This window comes from Alligator mississippiensis, chromosome 8, assembly GCF_030867095.1.
Source record: "Alligator mississippiensis isolate rAllMis1 chromosome 8, rAllMis1, whole genome shotgun sequence".
Taxonomy (NCBI): domain Eukaryota; kingdom Metazoa; phylum Chordata; order Crocodylia; family Alligatoridae; genus Alligator; species Alligator mississippiensis.
In genome coordinates, this window is record NC_081831.1 from 3,449,818 (window position 1) to 3,472,562 (window position 22,745).

The window sequence follows — 22,745 nt, forward strand, 5'->3', positions numbered from 1 at the left end:
GGGCTGTAAAATCTCCATTCCTTATGTTCCCCACTGGTCCAGCCTGATAACAATCTGGAAACATATTGTTTCTGTTTTGTTCGAGTCTCTTAATAGCCATGCAAACCTGCTCAGGATTTGAGTCCTGGAAAGTTGAATATTCAAGGGAGGAGGAACGCGGATAGAAAAGCAGACATAGAAACATAATTGTCTCTAAATTGTTTTGTATGTTATGCAAAGTTTTCCATGAGGCCTCAGCTGTTCTTTAAGAAAATACCTTTGCACTGCCAAGGAGTCAGACATAATACGTTTATTCTTGTATGAAACATAAAGGACTGATCTTCCCCTGGAACAAACTGGTGTAGTAACATTGAAGTCAATGGGACTCTACTGATTTACACCCACAGAGGATTTGGCCCGGAAACCCTAGGCTTTATAGGATGGAAATCTATTATGAACACTTGGCTTTCAATAGGCAAGGGTGACTGGCGCCTACCTCCAAGAGGAACCCCAGGGAAGACCTACTTTGTGTTTCATACTGCCTGTTGAACTGCTGAAAGATGAGGAGAGACATTGGACAAGCATGCCACTTGTAAAGACTCGGGGTGCTGACAGCTTGTATAAGCAGGAGCAGAGAGAAAGACATTTGACTTAATTCTATCTTTTGAACAATATAGTAGTCCTCAGAGTAAAAAACAGATGGACCTAATTGGGATATCCAACCAAAAAGGAGTAGAGGTTTTGAAATTAGAGGCAATTCTGTGACCTGGTTTATTTTTGAAGAGATGTGTACTGAGCTCCTGAGATAGAACGGAGCTGAATGGAACAGCTGTATAATATTGCACAAGGCCATTAGCTAGATTTATGAAAGAAATATGTTGGCAGAGAAATTTTCAACAGAGATGCAATGCTTTCCTCCAAAGTCTGCAAAATATAGGACATACATCAAATGCCATTTTTTTTTGTATGTGGATTTCCTACTATATGTAGATTTTAGTGAGACTGTAGCTGAGTTAGAGCTTAATCGAACTAAAAGGAAGTATTTCAACTTTATCCTCATATGGTTTGATTTTTGCTGATGAGATTTCTGTATCCATTTAAAAAAAAACTGATTGTTTAAGGGAATTAATGAAGTTTACACATGGGTCAGGTACAGACATTACACTTTTACCAGTATAAGAGATTGGAAACTGGTCTATACCCATAACAGAACAGAAGTTGGGAACCCTTAGACCAGGTTCTGCCCTTTTGAAAGCAATCTAAGATTTGCTCCTGCCACCACCAAAGTGCAAACATGTGTTCTGTTTGCTACCGATCTAAACTGTGCTGCTTACAGAAAACCACTTAACTTAGGTCAGTTCTGCCTCAGGCTTTTTGAATGTCTTGCCAGGATGTACAAGACAAAAATAATGCTTGAAAAATGAATATTGGTTCATTTCAAATAAAGACCAAGTGACCCCCCTCAGGTTCACACCTTCTAGGCATGTCTACACATGCATTTACGCCTGCTTAAATTTACTGTGCAGTAAGTGGGAGTACGCCAGCACTTATACATGCAGGCATTAAAGTGCATTAACACTGTGTGTGGACAGACTTGGGACAAAAGTTAGTCCTAAGTCCATCCACACACACAGTGTTACTACGCAGTAAGACGTCTATGAGTGTGTTACTGCACACTAACTAATCGGGCGTAAATTTGATACCTGCATAATGAAGGTATCAAATTTACGCTCAAGTTGGCATAAGTCACCATATTTACTGTGCAATGTGGGCATGCATGTATAGATGTATGCCCGTACTGCACAGTAATTGCAGTTACTGCGCAGTAAATGTGCATGTGTAGACACGCCGTCTGTGTCAGATAATTTACACAGCTCAGGTGTCCAGAGATGTTAGTCTCTGCAAAGACTGGTCCTGTGTGAAGGTGCTGGAGCATTCAGGCAAATGAAAAGATTCCCAGCTTATAACTAGAATTTTTTGTTCTCAACACAGCAGCCCCTCAATCAAGCGACCAGAGTTCATCAGACTGAACGTATCTTTGCTAAGAGATGTTTTGCTTGAATGTCTACAATTTTTTTCTGTCACTGCCAAACTTGTGAGAAATGCACAACTACACTGTAATGTTCTGCTAGACCCGAGTAGGCGAAACAGCAGGAATGTGAACCTGCGTTCCAGATTCAGTGGGTTTTGTCTGTTTGTTAATTAAATGGTACTCTTTCCATCCATGCTGACCCCAGGACAAACTATTTCTCACCTCTTTATTTGTTGTGCAGTTCTAGCATCTCCCCTAGCTACAGAAGGAAATTCAGTGACACTGTCATTAATCATCAGTCAAGCTTTCTAAATCAGTAGAAAAGAAAATCCACTTTTTGGATGTCAGATCAAGTTGTATCAGTAACATCAGGAGTGCCTTGAGAATGCTGTTTCCTGGCTTCCTTCCATTTCCAAGCTCAGTTAGTTTGAAAATATTAGATTCAATTTTACCCTTGGAAATACAAGGGTCTCCTGGACCTTGGCTATTCTGTTCCCCAAGTCAGAAGGAACTGCGAGCATGTATTTGAGGGCAAAATTGAGCCACTGGAATGTAACGACACTGAATATGGTTTAGTTTATACTGTCAGATCCTGGTACAAAGAAAATGATTTCTTGCTGTTGATTCAAGACAGGAGACACCAGCATGTGTTTCCATGCACTTCATGCGTTACGTTTTGTTACCTATGCACCCACCGGCTCCATGCATCTCAATAGATATTATTGCCAACTGCACTCAACCCAGAGCTGTTATTGCGAGTGGCATTCCATTAAATGCTTTTGACCTCAATGTCAAGTGAGATTAAAACAAAAGCACCATTATAAATTTCAATGCTGTAAAAAAGAAAAAAAGACACCAAATCTATTTAAACAAACTCCCACAGAATGCTCATAAACTAAACAGCTGTGTGGAAACTATGCACATCTTTAAGGTAAGCTCCAGTCCTAATTCAAGGGCGGGGGGGGAAGGGAAGAGATCTTGCCAGCTTCTCTTCTACAGGAATTTTATTGGCCACCAGACTTCCTATTAATTAGCAGAAACATCCGTGATCTTGTAGATTGCCCCTGATTTCAGAGGTGTTGCACACTCACCCCTCACTTGCAGGGTCTCCCGGTGCTAAAAAGCTGACCTCAGGCTTTGGGGATTCAATAAATCTGTTACCACATTCCTCTGATAAATATTTTCTCAGGCTGTTTAGTCGAACTGAACAGCAAAGGGAACTGCGGGTTGCCAGAGTAGCCAAATAAACATTCACATTAGTGAGTTGATTTTCCAGCAGCGTTGGTGCTACTGGAGCCGGCCACCATGGGATGCAGCCTGCTTCTAGCCACGCGTGTGCTTAGTTATGCCATTAAAGGTACATCGACATTGCCGAGATCAAAGGGGACCTAGGCAAACTCATTGGAAGTTTCTCTATGCAACAGGGGAATTGCCAGACTGGCTCAAGCTGGGGGGTCAACTAACCCAGTATCCTGCTTCCAACCGTGGCCAGCAGTAGTTGTCTCAGAGGAAGGGTCTAGAGACCTTACAGTATAGAAAAACCAGACACCAGGACTATATCCGTACAACCCTGATTCAGTCGAGTTGGTCTAATAAAAGATATCAGATTTACCCAAAGAACCTAGTCTGCCTATGTCCTTAGACCAACACGGCTACAACCTACATCCCTGATTCATTATAAAGTAAACTCAGGCATTGACAGGAGCTTATCCCTTCCAAATCTTAGTTGTATTGTTTTTCATAGATAGTCTTTAAAACTAGTGCTTTTTGATTTTCCATATAAATATCCAATACTTTCTGGTCTCCTTCTATAATCCTGGCTTCAGAGATCCCTTGTGGTGAGGAGTAACTGTGCCTCTCATGAAAAAGTCCACATCCATTGTAAACGTGTTGTCTGAATGCCCACTGGTTATCATGCAAAGAAAAAAGAGAAATAAGGTTGGATGTGCTCTTGAAGAATTAGCATTTCAATTCAACCCTTTCCCCCCTGAAAATTACCATCTGTCTCAAATTAAATTTCATTTCATAAGTTGATCCACATTCACTTAAAATGGATACCCCAAAAATCCCAGCTGAAATTGCACTTGAAAATATGGCCATATGTAAGCCAACATGCAGCTTATTTTCTGCAAAGTGCACGTAATAATGATTGCATATCTGATAAATTCCCCTGAAGCCAAATAATGAAAGAAGGTCAATAAAGTGTTCACAGCTTCCTATATTCCCATTTGAAAATGTAGCTGCAGAAGCCATTTTTATCTCTTGTGCTACATTTGCCAAAATACTATCTGGGAAATGGATGGTGCTATTCTTCTTCGCTGACTTCAAAGACACCGCTCCTCTCACAAACTGGGTTTGGATCCAGATGGTGACCCTCTTTTGGTTCAGGGAGGTTTGCTCCTGGTATTTTGGTTTGGATCAAAATGTTCAGCTACTATTTTGTGTAATGTTGTATCATGTTTTCAGGTTTGATCCTGCAAATACACACTGAAAAGCCTGTTATGTTTTGTGCCAACATCTTTCTAACCTTGACTGTGTGATGGCATGTCAGTGGAATCAGGAATGGGCTATTATCAGGGAGATAAAACTAATTTTTAAATGTTTCCTCATGCTTATACTATATTTCATCTCCTGCCATCCAAAAGTATCCATTAGAATAATATAAGAATGGAGGAAGAAAGGGAAAAGAAAATGGGTGTGGGGGGGAGGTTTAATAACCATAAATGGTAAACAACGAAAACACCAAAATATAGCTCCCAAAACAAATGAAACAACACTTAGGTTGTAGTAAAATGAATACTGTTTTTTTGTTGTGTTTTGTTTGAAACATTCCAAGGAAAGGTTAAAGATTGATGCCAAAAAAGTTGAGAACAACTCTTTCACATATTTTTATGGGATATATTTTGTATTTACAGCCAGATATATCTACAATCTTTTCATTAAATAGCACTGAAAATCCATGCATCTAAAATGCTGCTATATGGTCTCTGGTTAGTAACCACAGCTATGCTCTATAATTAGTTATTGCTATGACTGTAGTAGTTAGGCTGATTCAATCAATCAACATGCTTTTTATCTTTCTTAGCAGCGTCCCCCCCCCTGTCTCTTTTCCTTCTATAGACGTTATTTTATTTCTGCCAGTCCATTCATGACTTCTATGTGATGTGTTTCCCAGGGAAAAGTAGCAGCATAGGAGACTGGTAGAGGAGGCATGGGGGGGCACATGCCCCCCCAGACAGGGCCGTCCCCACCACCACTGGCAGTTTCTATGGGTGCTCACCAGTCCCATCCTCACCAAAGCTGGCAGCAGTTTCTGCAGGTGCCACCCAGACACAGGAGGCACCAGTTGCCCATGAGTAGCAGTGGCACACCTCCTACAACCCGCCTGCTGTACCACATACTGCTTGTCTGTGCTTGTCTGGATGCACCCTGGGCTGCTACCCTGCCCTACCTCCTGCCAATTAATTATGATTTAATTGTTAGACCTGGTAGCATGGATCTTGAGTTTTGCTTCTGGTATTGCAAGTGAGCTGCCATTCTGCTGGGAGTTATGAATAAGTATAACGAGAGCAAATACAGTCCATCTCATTGTAGTGGAGTGAGGTTTTATTACTAATCCCTGTGAAGAGTCTTGAGACTCAGCTGAGAGGCACTGACACTGCAAAGAATCATCACAAAATATATATTACAAAGGGAAAGGTTTCAAATTGTCATGGATATTGGCTTCTTCTAGTTCTGCTTTCCTTGAAAACCTTGCTAAAGAGAAGGCTGGCAAAGAAAGAAGCTGATAAATTGGACATAGATATATAGCGAGCAAAGGAGCCAAAGACCAATACCTCCAAGACATATGTCTTTATTTACTCAAATATAAATCAAACAGACCAGGAACTTGTGCAAGTAAATCGGATTCCATTTGTATGTTTTTCCTGACACATAAATCTGGCTGTGAGCAGAACGGCATGAATAATAGAGGGACCGAACTCCCACAGCGACTAATCTTTCACTGACGCTGAACTGATAACTTAGCCTGCAAAGATGGAGTTTGGCACTGCTCTGGTGAGTTTGAGGAGCACAAGAAGTAACTTCCATGTGTGTGCAAATGTATCTGGTTTTTGAAAATAGGGGGTCAAAGCTTGCTTGTATGTCTGATACTGTAATAATGACCATAATACAGGAAACCTAGAAAGGAAACTGGCTACTTGTAGTTTGAGAAGTCAAGCCCACCGCAGATGGGCATGCAGTCCCTGGAAGCAATGCTGGACCATCACTCTGGATGCATAAGCCTCATACGTTGTTTCACAAAATTTCCACTAGCATGAGAACAAGTCTTGGCAAATTTCCCAAAGGTTTCCCTTTCTGGTTTGGGTATAATAGGAGGACATCAACTCTGTTGCTCTACATCTGTTGTCAGTGTGTTGTCGTTGAATGGTCTTGTTAGCCCAGAGCTCTTTGAGGACCTAAGACAAATTAATCTGGCACTGCAGTCTGGATCTTCACCAGGTATGCAGGTGAATAGCTATTATCACGTCAATAGCTATCATCCAACTTACAACATGTCTGGCTGAGAATAGCGGTACTATCACCCAGTATATCTACTTTCAGGTGTAATGGTGATGGGTTTTCACAGCCAGGGTCATAAGGCTGTTCTAACAGAAGAAAAAAAAATCCCTCTTACTTAGTAATGTTTTGCTGTCCAAGCTGCTGAGACTGCAGATTTGACCATCTCATAATTTGAGGAGACCTTAGGTGAATCCAGTCACTCCCAGGCATGTTATCGTTTCAATTTGGCAAACAGAGATTATTTTCATAGAGATTCCTCCTGCTTGAAATAAGATGGAGAAAGATGGAACATAAGAGAGGGTTTTACCCTTTTGGCTGACACAGTCAGCTTTGAATGAAAAAAAAAGGATCATACAAAATATTATTAATGATCAAATCCACAGTTTTTACTAGCCAGAACATTACTCAAGGTCACATCCTCTGAAATCCTCCTTTGACTGATGGAGTGGTTTCTTCCAGTTTAAATGCAGTCACAATATTATCCCTAATGTAAACTGGCAACATAGATGTTTTTGCAGTTGGTGTTGGTAAAGCATTCCCAGGAGCAGAAGATTACTTTCCACCATGGAAAAACAAATTCTGCCCTCCCTGCCATCACCCCCAATTCCATTCACCTTTTCCAAACGGAACATTCGGTAGGAAATCCTGATGGTGTTACAGCTACTCACACTGAAAATCTGGCTACTTTAATTGGTCCTGCTCACTTGATATATGACATTTTCTAAGTTAAAGTTTTCCAATTTTGAGTGTTCATTAACTACGTCTCCAATGAGGCCTTCCTGGTGCTGTATTAAGTCCATTAAACCTATCTTGCAGTAACGGAAAATGAGTAAGCAGGTCCATTAAGAATAACAAAACAAGAATTTCCTCCAGGGTGTATTAAAGATTACATTAATGTAGTAGGACAGGTTGTCAGTCCTGTGGCACTAAACTGCCTTGCAGCTTTGAATGTTTGGATCTGAGAATCGACTTACAAGTAGTTCTTTTGGGAAGCAGGCTGGCGGAGTTATCAGTGGACAGTCACGTACGCTAAGTGAGAGGACGCCGAGTGTATTATAAGTGGGCCAGGCTATACTCAAGTGGCTATATGGAGTGACGAGCCTTTGCTACATTGCAGAGATGGAGAAGGGGTTCTCAGGTACCTACCTTATAAAAAAGGCTGACCTAGAGGAGGGGACCCGAACGGTGTTGTATGGAGAGTGAAGAGTGAGATGAAGGGAACTGTATTTAAATAGGGGTTTCTATTCTATCACCATTGAAGCCAATGGCAAAGATCTCGTTGACTTGAAGGACCTAGATTCAAGGGTGGTATTTTTTAAAGTAATTGTAGCTCATAAAGGAATTTAGAGAAGTATGGTGTTATGCAAATTGATAAAGCTTGCCTATCTATATGGCAGTTACATGTTGTTGCACTGTATATATGATCTTATATAGTGTCCCATGAATGCAGGACGAAGGGGAAAAATAGAGGAGTATTTCTACCAATCAATGGCTGATGGATCTTGTAGTATGATAGAAATGTAAGGTAATATAATAGCTCAGGCTTTGACTTCTGGCAGCCACAACTGATCCCTGAGAAACGCTGTTGGAAGTGAATTCATTTCAGTGGCCTGATTCTGTTTCCATTCAAATAGATTGGCCATATCATGCTACCTTTTTCTGTTTTCTTTTCTTTCTTTTTTCTTTTTTTTTTAAGGACTTGTATTTCAATTTAGTGATGAATTCTGACATAAACAGTTGAATGAAATTAGTTTATTGGTTCTTAATGGAAACCACTCACTTCCCTTGGGGTCAGGATCTGGTCTATGGATGTAAATGTGATTTTTGTTTAAATTTATCAAAGTTATTTCAAAATCTGTTTTGCTCTATTTGTACCTTTTAGGGTAGATGTGATATCTTATATTAGATCAACTAAATAGTTGGGAAAAGGTTCTTTGCAAGGTTTTGGGCACAACACCCTTCTTCAGGCATTGGGAGACTCTTCTGTTGTTCTCAGTTTCCAAGGTAGAAAAGAAGCTAAAGGTATAACAAGAAGTCTTTATGAAGTGAAGTTTGTCTTTGGTGGATTTCCAGTGTGTGTTCATTCTGGTACCTGCACCTCCAGAAATGTAATATATCTCATCCAGTGCAGCAAATGCTCTAATGGGATATATCTAGGAGAAACCAAACAACAATGAATGCATACTGAAAATCCATCAAAGATAAAAATATCCAATTACCTGTGGTCGCCCACTTCTTACTAAACAATCACCCCCTCTCTGATCTCTCAGTTCTGGTCCTCAAAGGGAACTTACAAAACACCTTTCACAGACAAGCCTATGAACTTCACTTCATAAATCTACTGGATAAAAAAAACAACCATGGACTTAATATAGGCATTGGATTTATGACACATTACAACCGGCCTGACATCTGATTCACCAGGTACCTGCCTGAAGCTTACCATTTGCATTCCTTCACACATTTCTCCCCTATCTCTCTCTCCCCTCCTATCTCTACCCATTGTCTTCCAAATGTCCACTCATTTACATTTTCACAGACTTCTTGTTATACTGTTAGCTTCTTTTCTACCTTGGAGGACTCAGAACAACAGCAGTGTCTCCCAGTGCCTCGAGTGTTTGTGCCTGAAAGCTTGTCAAGAACTTTTTTTGAACTATTTACTTGGTCTAATAAAAGACATCACATCTACCCAAAGAACCTTGCCTGCCTGTGTCCTTAGACCAACATGGCTATAACCAAGAACCCTACCACTTTGGATCAGTACTGTGTGCCTTCTCAGAATTCAACCCTAAGTCCCTTAGCTTATAGGAGTGGAGCAAGCCTACCGCTAGGCTTGTCCTTCTCCTTCGCTGTACTCAGTTTCACTTAGGTTCAGATGGCAAGTACTATTATTCATCTGTCATTATAACTGTATTCTTTATCTAAGAAATCATGTACGATGTAAGTGTAAATATTTCAAATGTCTTCAGTAGCTCCTGTTAGAAATGCTTCTACAGATATAAAAGTGATTTTTTTAAAATGATATTTATGGGGAATGATATATATTTCCAGATATCCATCTATCCATCTGTCCATCTTAGTATGTATCTAGCCATCCACCCAGCCATTAAGTGTTTGTTCTGCTCATATCTTGCAGAATCCATCTAGCACCATATACTAAACTGTTTAAAGTTAGCCAATAGTTGTGAAGGACTCTTTATATTTCACTGTCTAGTTATCTGTGTTAACTTAGATAAATTAGGTCAGTCGGGGAATACAGTCCATGTGCTAAAACCATCAGTGAATGATGTCACAGTCTAACCGAGCCCTCTTGTAAGACTTTGAAAGGTAATTGAAAGGTTATTTTTTTTTAAGTTAACTTTACTTTTTCTAATGGGAAGTAAATGAGATTCAGGACAGAAGCAGGCAAACTCAGGATGAAGTCATAGGGTGAAGAGAGGGAAGATGGAGTTGAAGATTAATTTGATTAGGATTTCTTAAGATAATATTTGATTTTATGAGGGGTTTAAAAGCAACAAGATCCTTTTGCTTCAGTCTGAATGCCTCCTTCACCATTTTTTTTCAGCCTTTATTGAAAGGGACAATTTCATTTTGGAGTCTGGTGGCCAGAAAAAGGAGACAAAATTAATTCCAGTTAGAATAAGAATCTGCAAAGTGTTAGGAGACAAAGAAGTGAATTTGATCAATTATAGAGTGGAACGTCATCTGATTCTTAAGAATCCCAATTATAAGTTTCCAACAAACACCTGATTTTTTTTTTTTAGTGGGGTGGTGGTATTCTGTTACATTTTAAGTAAATTGTTAAATTATTATTTTGATTAGCCAATGAAAAGAATATGATACAGCTGTACATTTCTGAGGATATGTCATTGGGATGCAAAACAATGGTCTACAAAAGCCAATTAAAAAGGGAAGAGAAAAGAAATTGATCGTAGCTAGTTGCCATCCATCAACAGTTGTGTTATATTGACTATAATAGGAATAAAAATGGACTCTACATGTGAGTTATGAACTATATTGAAAATGACAAGATTTTATCAGAAACAAACCTTCGCCTTTTAAAACTGTAATCTCATTAAAATAGAAATTAAATCCCTATGCCTTTAGAACTAAAGGAATGGAAGAATAGTGAAGATATCTAGATGTTAAATCACTACCAGAGAGAGAAAGAAATAGAGAGAGGGGGAGATATGTAGAGAGAAAATAGTATAGATGAGCTTACAGTTCTGTGCCTATACCCCGTTTGCTTTGTCACCTAACGATTTACGTTCATTACCATGACTGCCCATTACATACCCATACCATTTCGTGTGGGGCTGAGCAAAATGATAGCCATAAAGTTCCACTACATGAAATATTCTCCAGGTTTCAAATATTATTTCCAATCAGATTCATTCAAGTGGGTCAACTGAAATATATGAATTTTCATTTTAAAAGTGATTTTAAAAATCTTTTAAAAAATCAGATTTCCATTGTTTCCAAGCAAAATAATGTGCACATATTACTTTGATAAAGCTTTTGCCTCCTTTTTTAAAGATAATATATTCATATTTTGCAACTCCCTCTAGGAATTGTTCCAAAACTTTAAGTGTACAAGAGAAAACTTAACGCACTCATTTTTTTAAAAAAAATTAAAACAATATTAAAATACTTCCAAAAACCCAAATACTTTTCTTTTTTTTTTAAGTAAACAGCCAATCTGCCAACCTAACAAAAACCTTACCCAAAATCCCAACCTTGAGAAAATAATATAGATTTTTTGAGGGTTAGGAGAAAGAGCATGATTTTTCTGTTTGCTCAAAGTGAAAAATTAATTATTCACACAGCATTTTCGGTACCTGTCAAAATCTCAACTTCATTTAATAAGAACAAGCATTTCTCCAAAATCTTTAATCTCATTCCAACTTCAAAAAGTTACACTAACTACTCGTGACCCCAAGGAAACCTTTATTTTTTTGTATTCAATACTCTATTCTTTGACTTCTTATTTTTGTATTGATAGAAGTTGTAAATACGAGATGCTCTATTACTTAAAAGATTACAGAAGTTGGGAACTGGGAGATGGTCCTTCAGTTACAGTAGTTAGTTAGTTAGTTAGTTAGTTGTCTACAAAAGGCCTGCTGCTTCAGTTATAGTTAACTGTTTATTGTTTCTCATGTATGCCTGTATTTTATCAAACCTGATAATCACTGCAATCTCTGTGTAGTTTAATTCAAATTTACATTCAGGCAATAGTAATACCCTACTTTTCTATCTGTATTTAGTGCAGTTAGACTTCTTTTTTATGCTAGTTAATTTTAAACAAATGAATAATAAACATATGTTTAATTCTGATTAAGTAGGTAAGTCCATTTAGCTTTAAAGATGTATAAAGTCAGTAACATAGGAGCACAGGGCTGGAAGAAAAGAGTAATTTGAATCCCATCTTTCTGCTATCACAGGCAATTCAACCCCATAGTCCAGTTCCCAAATTTATCAAAATCCCTACTAAAACTGACTTTTTGCTTGTCTCTGTTCTTCCTATGGGAAGAGGGCTGATTTAAAAAAAAACAACCACCCTTCGTCTAATTTCCAGCCTTAATATTTATTCATAGCCAGTTTAAACCTATTTGTACTTAAATTCTGTTTTCTTAGATCTTTATTTGCATTCATACCTATACATTTTCATGTGCACAGTGTTAGGCACTTACATACTTTCTTCACTTGGGGCTATGTCAACATTCACATTGAGTGGCATTGAACCACGATTTGTATTTTTAAGGAAAGTTATTTTGTATTTACTGGTTTGTGCATTATAACATTCTCTGGTTCTTTTATTCAGCAGCCTAGCACATGCAAAGATGTTAACTTTACTTTGTAGAGATAATGATAATATATTTTAAGATGGCCTTATGACTATCATCTGCAGCTGCAAAGTTAAGAATGCCGTTTTAATCATTATTTTTTGGTTGATTTATGTTTGGCAGTTCAAATCTAAACGAAGCTGCAAAAATCATTTGAACAATACTATTGGGGCTGTAGAGAGAAAGGATGAATATTACAAGGTTAATAGATCTATGCAGTAGAACAGCAACACAGTGTCCATAAGCAAATACCCATACTGCTAAGCAAGCAAAACTTGAAATATCAGTGTGATTCTCAATGACATGAATATTTGTGAAGCAAGCAAAAGTCCAATATTTTGCTGTGCATAAAGCGGGGATTATTGACCCTATGTGACAATGGCAATTTGCTGGCATAAAGATAGGGAAGGGGACTAAGTGTCATTGAAATATAGCAAGACCTGAACTGGAGTAGAGGACACAGTCTAATTGTTTTGGTTTTGAGAACATTTGCAAATTTTTTGCTGGATGTCCCAGCTCTGGACAATCCATTAACATTGCCAAAATTACAAGATATGAAGAAAGAGGGGCCAAAAAAGAACCTCTTTCAATTCGCAATTTATGAATATGGCCCCAAAGGTGATAGAGTTATTAAATATCCATCAAGTTCAGTTGTGCCAGCCCATCTACCAAGTTTGTTTTTCCAGGAAGTTTGGAGGGTCCTTCATTCAACTTCTTAAATGTACACACAGGCTGACAGGATGTCTGTTTTCTCCTTAATGCTGAAGTTCATAGCTCTATGCCAAGGGAACTAATGGTAGTTTTAAGAGCCTAATAATTTCCTCTTGCAAGACATAAAGACATATCCCAACCATAGATCTAAGACCTGAGACATGCACAGCAAATTACTGTGACCCACCGCATGGTTTTTGGCAAGGAGCAAGGTCAGTAAACAATGGCAACTTTTACTGTATTAGAAGCACTCGACATTTGAGAATACAGAGCGTTAGCCTTAAGTTCAGAGGAGATCTACCAGAGCCTCTGCCCACTAGTGGCCTATTTACTTCTCACAGCAAAAGAAAGTGCTGAGACCTTTTCATTGGTCAAGATTCTTTTCTTTTCTTTCTTTTTTGAGACCATGCAAACATACGACCAGATTTTTTAAAGTATTTAGCCACCTAAAAATGATAGGCGCAGAAAGCGGGTATGATCAAAAACACATCTGAGACTAATCCCCACTAAAGAGGGATTTGTCATTGAGAGAAAGGCTCTGAACATTTGAAAAATTCCTCTAGGCTTCTGCATCTTCAGAGACTTGAGTAGCTTTGAAAATCTGGCTTTTCTGCCCAGATCTTCATGGGCGAGGCAAAAAAAGTCCCGCTAAAATTTAACAGAGTTAAACCCCTAAGCATCTTTGAAGATCTTATTCTAAGTGATTATGGACGTGTCTACACGAGATGCTTAATGAGCATTAGACTCAAACTAACTCTACTGCACATTAGTGTGTCTGGCAAACACCATGCTAATGCACAGTAGACTAAGTCTAATGCGCATTAAGTGTCACATAAAAAATGTTCATCTGTGCTAATGCACAGTAGTGCCACTTATGATGCATTAAGTTAGTACCTGTTGTTACAGGTACTAATGCACTGCACTTACGGCTCATTAATGAATGCGTAGATGTGCCCTGTAGCCCTTAGCTGTACTGCCACATTTCTCCTCAAAATCTAAGGTTCACACAGCACACAGAACTGAGGAAGTAAAAGAAGGAGGAAGGAACCCTCCATTGCCCAAATACCATTGGAGTTGTTTTGCCTGTGAAATTGTACTTCTCCGGGGTGGACGGGGCATCATGTGACACACAGGAAAATATTTGAAATTCCTGCTACCCATGCATCTCTGCCACTACTTGCCATTGCCTCTCAGGAGGTGTGGGGTAGAGAAGTACATACCACTTGGCTGCTATTCCCAATCCACAAGTCGTAGGAATCCATGCCTCCCTTCGGTGTGAACGCTAGGAGGGAATGGGCTTCCATCACCCACTCTATTCCCATTTCAGTGAATCTGTGCAAAAGGAAGCACCATCTCTTGAAGAGTTCAGCATCTCACGTCTCTAGCTATCAGGTCATTTTGAAAGAACTAGGTCACCGCGGCTGTACTGGTGACTGGGAGAAAGCACTGGATGTCTGCAGGAAGGATTTTTAGCGTGATTTATTTTACTTTAAAAGTGGTGACAACCAGTAAACAGCTAGGATGAAAACTGCATGTCACAAGAACACCAAAGAACAAAAAGATCTTTCTTCCAAGTGTAGTAATTGCCTCTTGTAACTTTTAAGTGGTTTCCTGAATCAACATGGTGAAGATGTTTCAATCAAGTCAGTGTGCAGTGCAAATTTGCAGACAACTTGCGAAGAGGAAAGAAGAAGAGTCCAAGTGAGCCTCCAGGGACCCTTTTTCCCCCCAAAAGACTAGACTGAACCAAAGTCTCAGCATCTGAGAATCTGGGGACAAATTTGAATACTAATCCAAATTTTGGGACTTCCCCTCTCCGACTGTAATGGGCCTCACATTCCTGATTGTAAACAGCCCCAGTTGCAAGGAAATTTTAATCTTGCTTTCAATTAACAACCCACCATTTCAATTTAGGGGGCACAGACGGCTAACCCTCCATTACGTGTACACGCACCCCTAGAGCTCCTTCCAATCTCTTGACATCCTGGTTGCGCATCCCACAGCCAGCCTCAGTGTTGTGAGTAGTATAGGGACCTTTATCGCATTTCAGCTAGGATCAAAGCAGAATGGCAGTGCAGAGTTTTTTGGGTTTTTTTAAACAAGATTTGGACTCCTCCTTTTGCGTGGGACATGTATGAATTGTGAACTTTCCTCTGAATGCATAATAATAATAGTTGACGTCCTTATACTATTTGTATTTCATGTGGAAGTATGGGGGCCATCACAGAGGGCATTCCGACTTTCTGCTACTCTGTCCTCTATTGATACGAAACCCCCAATGCCTTTATGTCCTCTATTTTTCTCTCCAAGAGTCTTTTGAAGTTACTGCTTGCTTAATTTTTTGTCCAAGTGTGCGCTTGAATCTGCTTATTAAGATCTATTGTGTTGCTCTCCTATTTGCGCTCCCCCCTGACTCCCATTAAGTCAGACTGATGAATTCATACAGGAAATTCTAATGGCCCTGCATAGCTACACTGCTAACATTACCTCACTGGCCAGATCGCTCATAATAGCCAGGCTATAATTACATATCAGTATTTATACACGTATTTCCGCTGTTCACATCCATCACAATTCGTATGGCTTCTTATGTATCTGAGATACTCATTCTTTTTAATGTCTTGTGCTCACAACACTTTCTGTGACAGAGAAAATAACAATTCTCCCCATTTTAAAGAAGATGGAGGCACAGTGAAGTCATAGGCCAAACAAGGAATCTTTAGCAGAGCAGGGCATGAACTTAATCCCAGGTAGACCAACAAAGGCACTATCCATCCTGTCCAACTCAGCAGGGTTTGAATTACACTCAGACTCATGGGGGGTCTGCAGCGGTGGCAGCTGGAAGAGGCTGCCGCCCCCACCTGAGCTGCTTAGAAAGGTGCAGGGTGGGTTGGGGCTCTCATCTCTTATGGGGGGAGCTCTCATCTCTTATGGAGAGGCTCAGCCCCTCGAACCCCCACTCCCACTGAATCCCACCCTCGTATTTCAAACCCTGCAACTCAGCATCAATATTAAGACACCGGACTGTACTTCTGACTTGATCCTGGGAAAGGTGAGAAGGGACTAAAGAGATTAATTTAAAGTATATTTTTCTTTAATCCATGACGGTCCAGTAGGCTTGGTCCTAATTTCATTTAGGGATGGGAGGGGAGCACAGGAAAACAAATGGTCTAATCCAAATTCAACAAGGGTGGAAGTCTGTATAATGAACTGAACTGGCCCGAGGATCATTTTGCTCATCCTTACTTTTGTGAAAATATTTGCAGTGTGACTTTCGGGCCAAGTGAGAGCTGCCTCTATTTGTTAAGAACCACAAAGAATGTTTGGAGTAGAATTCTGGAAATGGCTTTGAATAATGTGGATTAGTGGCTGCCTGTGTAACTTAAACTTTGCCATTAATACATGCCACCGGTAATTAAAAATAAAATCCAAATCATGGTTCTTAGGTAATGAGTTTTTCACTATGGCCAAATAACATACTAGAAATCTAACAACGCTAAGAAAACCAGCAATGAAGAGGCTGGCCCTTCTCTTGCAGTGCACAAGGCATAGTTGGTTAAGACGAGGCAAGTATTCCCCCCGTGGGATGGTCAGGAATGGAGAATGCAAAGATACCCGTACCACCAAATCCTTGAACCCAACCCTTAGCTTGGCCATGCCTAACTCCACTTTTGCTACGTAAGCCACTGCCTTGACCCTCCCTTCCTCTCCTTAACACAGAAGAAAAACCCCCATGAATTGTGCTTCTTGAACAGTCCTCTGTGATAGTGTAGGATAAGGTAGGATAGCTCTAAAAAATCAGGGAAGTGAACTAAATTAAAGGGTCTCCTGATGCGTGTTCGTTGCCCATGCCTTTATCTGCAAGCCAGGTAGAGTACAGGCAGCTTCCCCACTTTCCCCTATTTTCTTGCCAGAGCTTTCAGCTCATGGTTGAAGGGACCATGGGGCAGGGACCCCTGTCTACATAAAGCAATGGCAAACAGTTGTGAGCAGCAAATAGTTCATTAAGCATCCATTCCCCACCACCTCACCCTCAACCTACATGTATCCGGAAAGGACAGCAACTGAATATGGGAGGACAGTATGGAAGAGACAGGGTCTGCACTGAGAATACATAGCTATAGCCTTGGTTTATAAAGCAGCACAATGAACGGCAGGGACCAGAGCACAAGGGGATTTGAAAGGGAATCCTGGATCCTTATGGAAAGCAACATGCAAAGCTCTATGACTATAGGGACGGTGTGCCCCAAACTTTATATATTCAAATGTTCAGCATGTGGATTTGTCAAGCTTAAACAACTAGCAGCCCCTGATACCCAAGTCCTTTATCTGCAATCCAGGTAGAGTACAGGCAGCTTCCCCACTTTCCCCTATTTTCTTGCCAGAGCTTTCAGCTCACGGTTGAAGGGACCATGGGGCAGGGATACAACATGATTGGGTCTTTGTGCTGCTTTGGCTCTGTAGCAGAGGCATGCAAATGTGCCAAATGATGTATGGGGATTACTGGAAAGGACACCCTTGCTTACTTCAGACTGAGCACTGAGCAGTTCATGTTGGACCTTTTGTGGGAAACAAGCATCAAGAGGATGGCAGGGATGGATACGCATTTAGTCCACTGGGAGTGCATGCAAGTAAGGGACGCTGATTTTTGGGGCAAGACCTTCTGAGGTTAGAATAAGGAACAGACACTTGGCAATTTGTCACTCCTCCCAGTCCTAAGAAGGAAAAGGAGAAAAGGAAAAGAAAAGAAAAATCTGTGGTTACCAACAAGGAGACTAGAGATGAAAACTAAAAGAGGTGGATCAATGGACACTCTTGCACAGCAGAGTTCATGCAAAGCTTTGCGTTTCAGAAAACACCTAAGTAGGCTACACTCATGCATGTGCTCTAGGAAAAGGAAAACACCCACATGTCATGCCACCTTACTGACTAAGCCACATTTCGTGGCTATTTTACACAAAGGAGCCAGAGTACGCTAGTAGTGATTTAATAAATATCTGTAACTTTTCCCCTATTCTTTTTCTAACTTCTTCTTATTAGTTCCCATTATGAGAGTATCTGACCTCCTCATCTTCAATGTTTCTATCCTCATAACCCCTGTGAGGTGGGGAAGTCTAGTTATCTCCACCTTAAACCCAGGAAACTGAGGGGAAGGGAGCTAGCAACTTGTCAAGGTTGTGCCATAACTCTGTCATAGAGCAGAGAATCAAAACTGAGTCTCCATCATCCCAGGCTTCCAGGTGTGTGCTACTAAGTTCTCTACATTTAGTAGCAATTGAAGTTATTAAAACATCCAGCATTTAAAATTATTCAGTGATCCAGCCACCTTGAACTTCTCTTGAATTATCTCCAAAGAAACTCACCGAGTTACAGCAAACGTAGTGCTGAGATGTAAGCAGAACACCAAGTTCCTGCTCTGCTCATTATTTATTATTCACATTTAGTTCTCTCTTCCAAGTTGCACCCTCAGATACAGGATATTAAATACCCACAGTCTTTCTCAAATCCTTACTGCATTCTAGAAGTGGGTGGTCAAGAGTCATTTGCATCACTGAATACATACATCATGAATATCTTTCGTATTCCCCATGGGCACCACAGAGACCCACACTTATCTGCGAGGTAGCAGAATCGATATGCTCACCCTGAGCCAGAAGGTGTCTGTCTGAAATCTACCTTGCAGCACTTGCATATTTCCCTGATTTCCTACAGACACCAGATCCAGTTAAACGTTTGGTCTTCTCCAAGAAAAAGGAATGCCTTCAATGCTGAAATGTTCATTTTATTTATGACTTATAACACATTTTTGCAATTCCAGGCCATGCCACAAGCCTTTGACTGCAGCCATTTCCAACAACCCATCCAATTCGCCCCTGACCTCAGGACATGCTGGCTCCATCTAGCAAATACCCATTCAATTCATTTTGCAGTTTCTCGGTACCTGTTTGCTCATCCAATGCCTGTGGAAGATCGATGCCTCCCTAAACCGAATACCGTACTCTGTGGAAGCTGAAGGCCAGTAAAATCAACATGTTATTTGTGTTGCTTTCACTGCAAACTGGCACCGATTATCAATGATAAAACTGACCCATCGCACCTTACAGTTTTCCTTTTATAGACTTGTCGTCTGGCTGGACTTGTTTAGAATTATCCCAGGCTAGTTACAAACCAGGTTTTACTTATACCATGAGAAATGCTTAATAGATGGGTAGAGTTCAGTTTTTAAAAGCACCTAAGTGATCCAGGAGCACCTGTGCAACGGGAGTTGTATGTCGGTATAATTGACTTTCCCCTCCCCTGCCCTGACTACATGGCTAAGCCGCCCCCCTGGAAAGCTGTGCGAACAGTAGCAGCTGCTGTCTTCAGCCTGTCCTTATTGCGACCATAGGGAGCATGCACCATTATACAGTGGCCCAGAAACTCCCCAAAGTTAAACCAATGAAACAATAGATGAATATCTTTGAGCCATTGGCCCAAGCTTACATCAATAGGAAGCCTAGGAGAGATGGACAAGTGGGATTTTGTGCACTTATGCACACCAGGAACGCATGTCAGCCATACAGTCCCATGTTCCTCTGCTTACATTTTACACTGATGTAACTCCATCGAATTTTTCCTGGCGTGTTACATTCAATGTAGTTTCAGGACTTGCACTGTTGTGGTTTTTAGGTCTGTTGTTGCTTAAGCAGAGGTGCTGGGTTTTCCTAAATCCTTCTCTGATGGACCTAGGATCACCTTTCCATGGGGCTAGATACCTTCAACACTTGTAGATACCTTCATCACTTAAAAAATCTGACCCTCCAAGATGCTGTACTACATTAGTACATAGGACAGCGTATAGTACAAGGGGCTGTATTAATTTTACCCAAAGTGCCACCTTTTTTTGCAAAAGGTGAAGCTCCACCTTTTTACAAATGACTCTGAGGGCATATGCTAGCAGCAGTGCTGCAGCTTGTGTAGCCATACCTAACCTAGATAGCTCTCATACTGCTCAGAGTAGTATAGAGAGCTTCCAAACCCTCCCTAGAAAATGAATAAATACCTGAACATTAAATAGCTGTCCCGTCCCCCACCCCAAACCTCAATGCCTTTTCGAGCCCTGCATTTCTGCTTGTTAGCAAAAGAGGCAACACCTGGTCATTCCAGAAGCCCCCGATCAACACTGACCGTATCAACCCATTCAGTGATTTCCCCTGTACAATATGCACGTGTGACTTTGCAACTCATTCATGGGGATTTTTTATTCCTCTCAAGCTTGGTGCATGACGCTTCAGGCCATCATTGTTCCAGGGAACAAAAAGGAGGATTTTTTTAAGCAGCTGAGCAATTTACTACCAGCGAGTTGTGGTGTCATCTTAATTTTGGGAAAAACAAAAAAAAAACAAGGAAGGGGAAAAAAAGAAAGAGCGTTAGAGGGAGAGAAAGGAGGTGGAGAAAGGATAGGGAGAAACGAAGAAGAAAAAGAAAGCAATGAATCTTGCATATCGTATGTAAGCTCCAGGGGCACTGACATGCAGTGCCAGGGCCTTATTTGCATGGCTATTTCAAAAGAAAAAATAAACAGAGCAGGCCACAGCTGCCGATTAGTATGCTAAAGCTGTCCGGTTTCTGGCACTGCCTTCGGCACAGCCGACGCGCGGAGCTGCTAAGGCCGCTGATGACTAACAGCTGAATCCTCAAACAGCTGAGTTTATCAAGGAGAGGTGTCATTCATTTAAAGCTCGTTTGCTCTCAAGCGATACAGGTTGATTATAGGGGAGGAGGAAATATGAATATTTTGTTTTCTCACGAAAGGAGCTAATAAAAAGAGTTTGAGCAAATGAGACATTAAGCCCAAAACACACAATGCTTTCTTAGCAGAGTATAATTCAGCAGTGCAGACTCCATTTTTTGGTGTTTTTTTTTTCCAAGGTTTCTACAGCATTATGTCAGAACATGATTTAAATGTAATAACAATTGTTTGGCTTGTGATCCAGAAGGAACATGTGGTACCTTTTTACTGTTTTACTGTTTTTATAAGCTAAACTACATCAGTTTTGTGTTAGCTTAGAGTATCTGTGATTCCAAGGGAGAACTTGGAGTCAAGATTTAGAAGTTGTGTTTTATTTTATGTTTTGGACACATTTTTCCTTTTGATTTTTTTTTTTTTTTAATGGCTTCAATTCTAATGCAAGTCCAAATAAGACCATCCCGGTTTTGTCCCTAGCACTCTCTCTCTCTCTCTACTAACTAGAAATGGGTATTAAATTATTTAATTCAACTGGCTTTTTGCCATTCACTCTAAAACCTCAGAGCCACCCAGGGACACATCACATACAAGATAGCAAACATCCTTTTTAACTGTTGCTTCACTATTGCAAAAGGCAGCCTGTCATAGATGCCCTCCACTTCCACACTTCTGTTGAGTTGCAGATGAACGATGGGAGAAGTGAATTTCAAAGTCACACACACACACATCCATGAAAATCAAATACTGATTTTGCACGTGCAGCCATTTATACCAATACTGCACCGGTAGTCATCCCATTAAGGAAGAGAAACAATGAGATGCAAGTCATCTGACTTATCAAAGCCAACTGATATAGCCTGAATGTTTTACATTAAGGATCAAATACTTGTAGAGAAGGGTGTATATTTATTTTATATTTTATATGAGTATTGTACATATATATTTGCCTAATTAATCAATTCAGGCAAAAGCAGTCTGCTTACAAAGCTTTCACAGAGAAAGCAACTACCCATGTTGGATAAGCATTTTGCCTGATCCTTTCCCTTGGCTCTATTTTTACAAAATAGGAATGCACTCAAGATGGACTCTCAGATTCAAACACCTTCCAATTTCAGGACAAAGGCAAGTCACGTTTGCATTGAAATCACTCAATGGTTTAACTAGGGCCCCTGAAAAGTATCTAACCACCAAAAGATTCACCCATCCTAACAAATACTCTTGTACACAGATAAAGCATTATGACATAATTTGCAAGATGTATCAAATTAGTTATGGTTAACTAGTCTAAATTGGGACTACTCAAACTTAAATATATATATATATACATATTTTGCTCCAGCTGTATTTCAGTGCTAAAGATGGACGCTGCTAGTTAATTAGCCATTATACGGAAAGTATCAAGACCATGAGCACTCAGCAACAGGTTATCTTCAACCTAGATCAGAAGGATGCATTTTAACCTTTTATACTTTTAGGAAAATGCCACAATATCTTTAATGACTACTTCCAGGGTTAGCCCTAAACCTGACTAGCTAATGTCTCCATTAAAGAAAAGTGCCGTTAAACACAGATCATTCCCTAAAAATGGATTTCCTTGATTGCATGTGGCATCAGTGAATGGTTTGCAAAGCAATTGGATTTTCATTTGCTTGTTACTATCGGGTAGCTCTTTTGTCATTGTCTGCAATCATTCCTTTTGATTGCATGATGTATTTTCAGGCATACACTTTCAGGGCTTCTCTATATGGGGAAATTTCTCAGAATAGCTATAGCAGCATAATGATACTGTTCCTTTATGATGAAATTATAAAAACATTTTTGTTGCAAAAATCGGGTTGGTCTAATAAAAGATATCACCTCTACCACGAGCTCTGGTTCCTTTTGCCTCTAG

General features: G+C 40.1%; 1 long non-coding RNA gene across 1 annotated transcript in view; it reads left to right on the plus strand.

Annotated features, from left to right (window-relative positions):
• Window positions 1–7,494: 7,494 nt before the first annotated feature.
• The window catches only part of LOC109284837 (uncharacterized), a 46,985-nt gene continuing 31,734 nt past the window's right edge, over window positions 7,495–22,745 (plus strand). The window contains exon 1 of the long non-coding RNA XR_002092448.2: window positions 7,495–7,709. This is a non-coding gene — a long non-coding RNA (uncharacterized LOC109284837). The remainder of the gene's footprint in view (window positions 7,710–22,745) is intronic.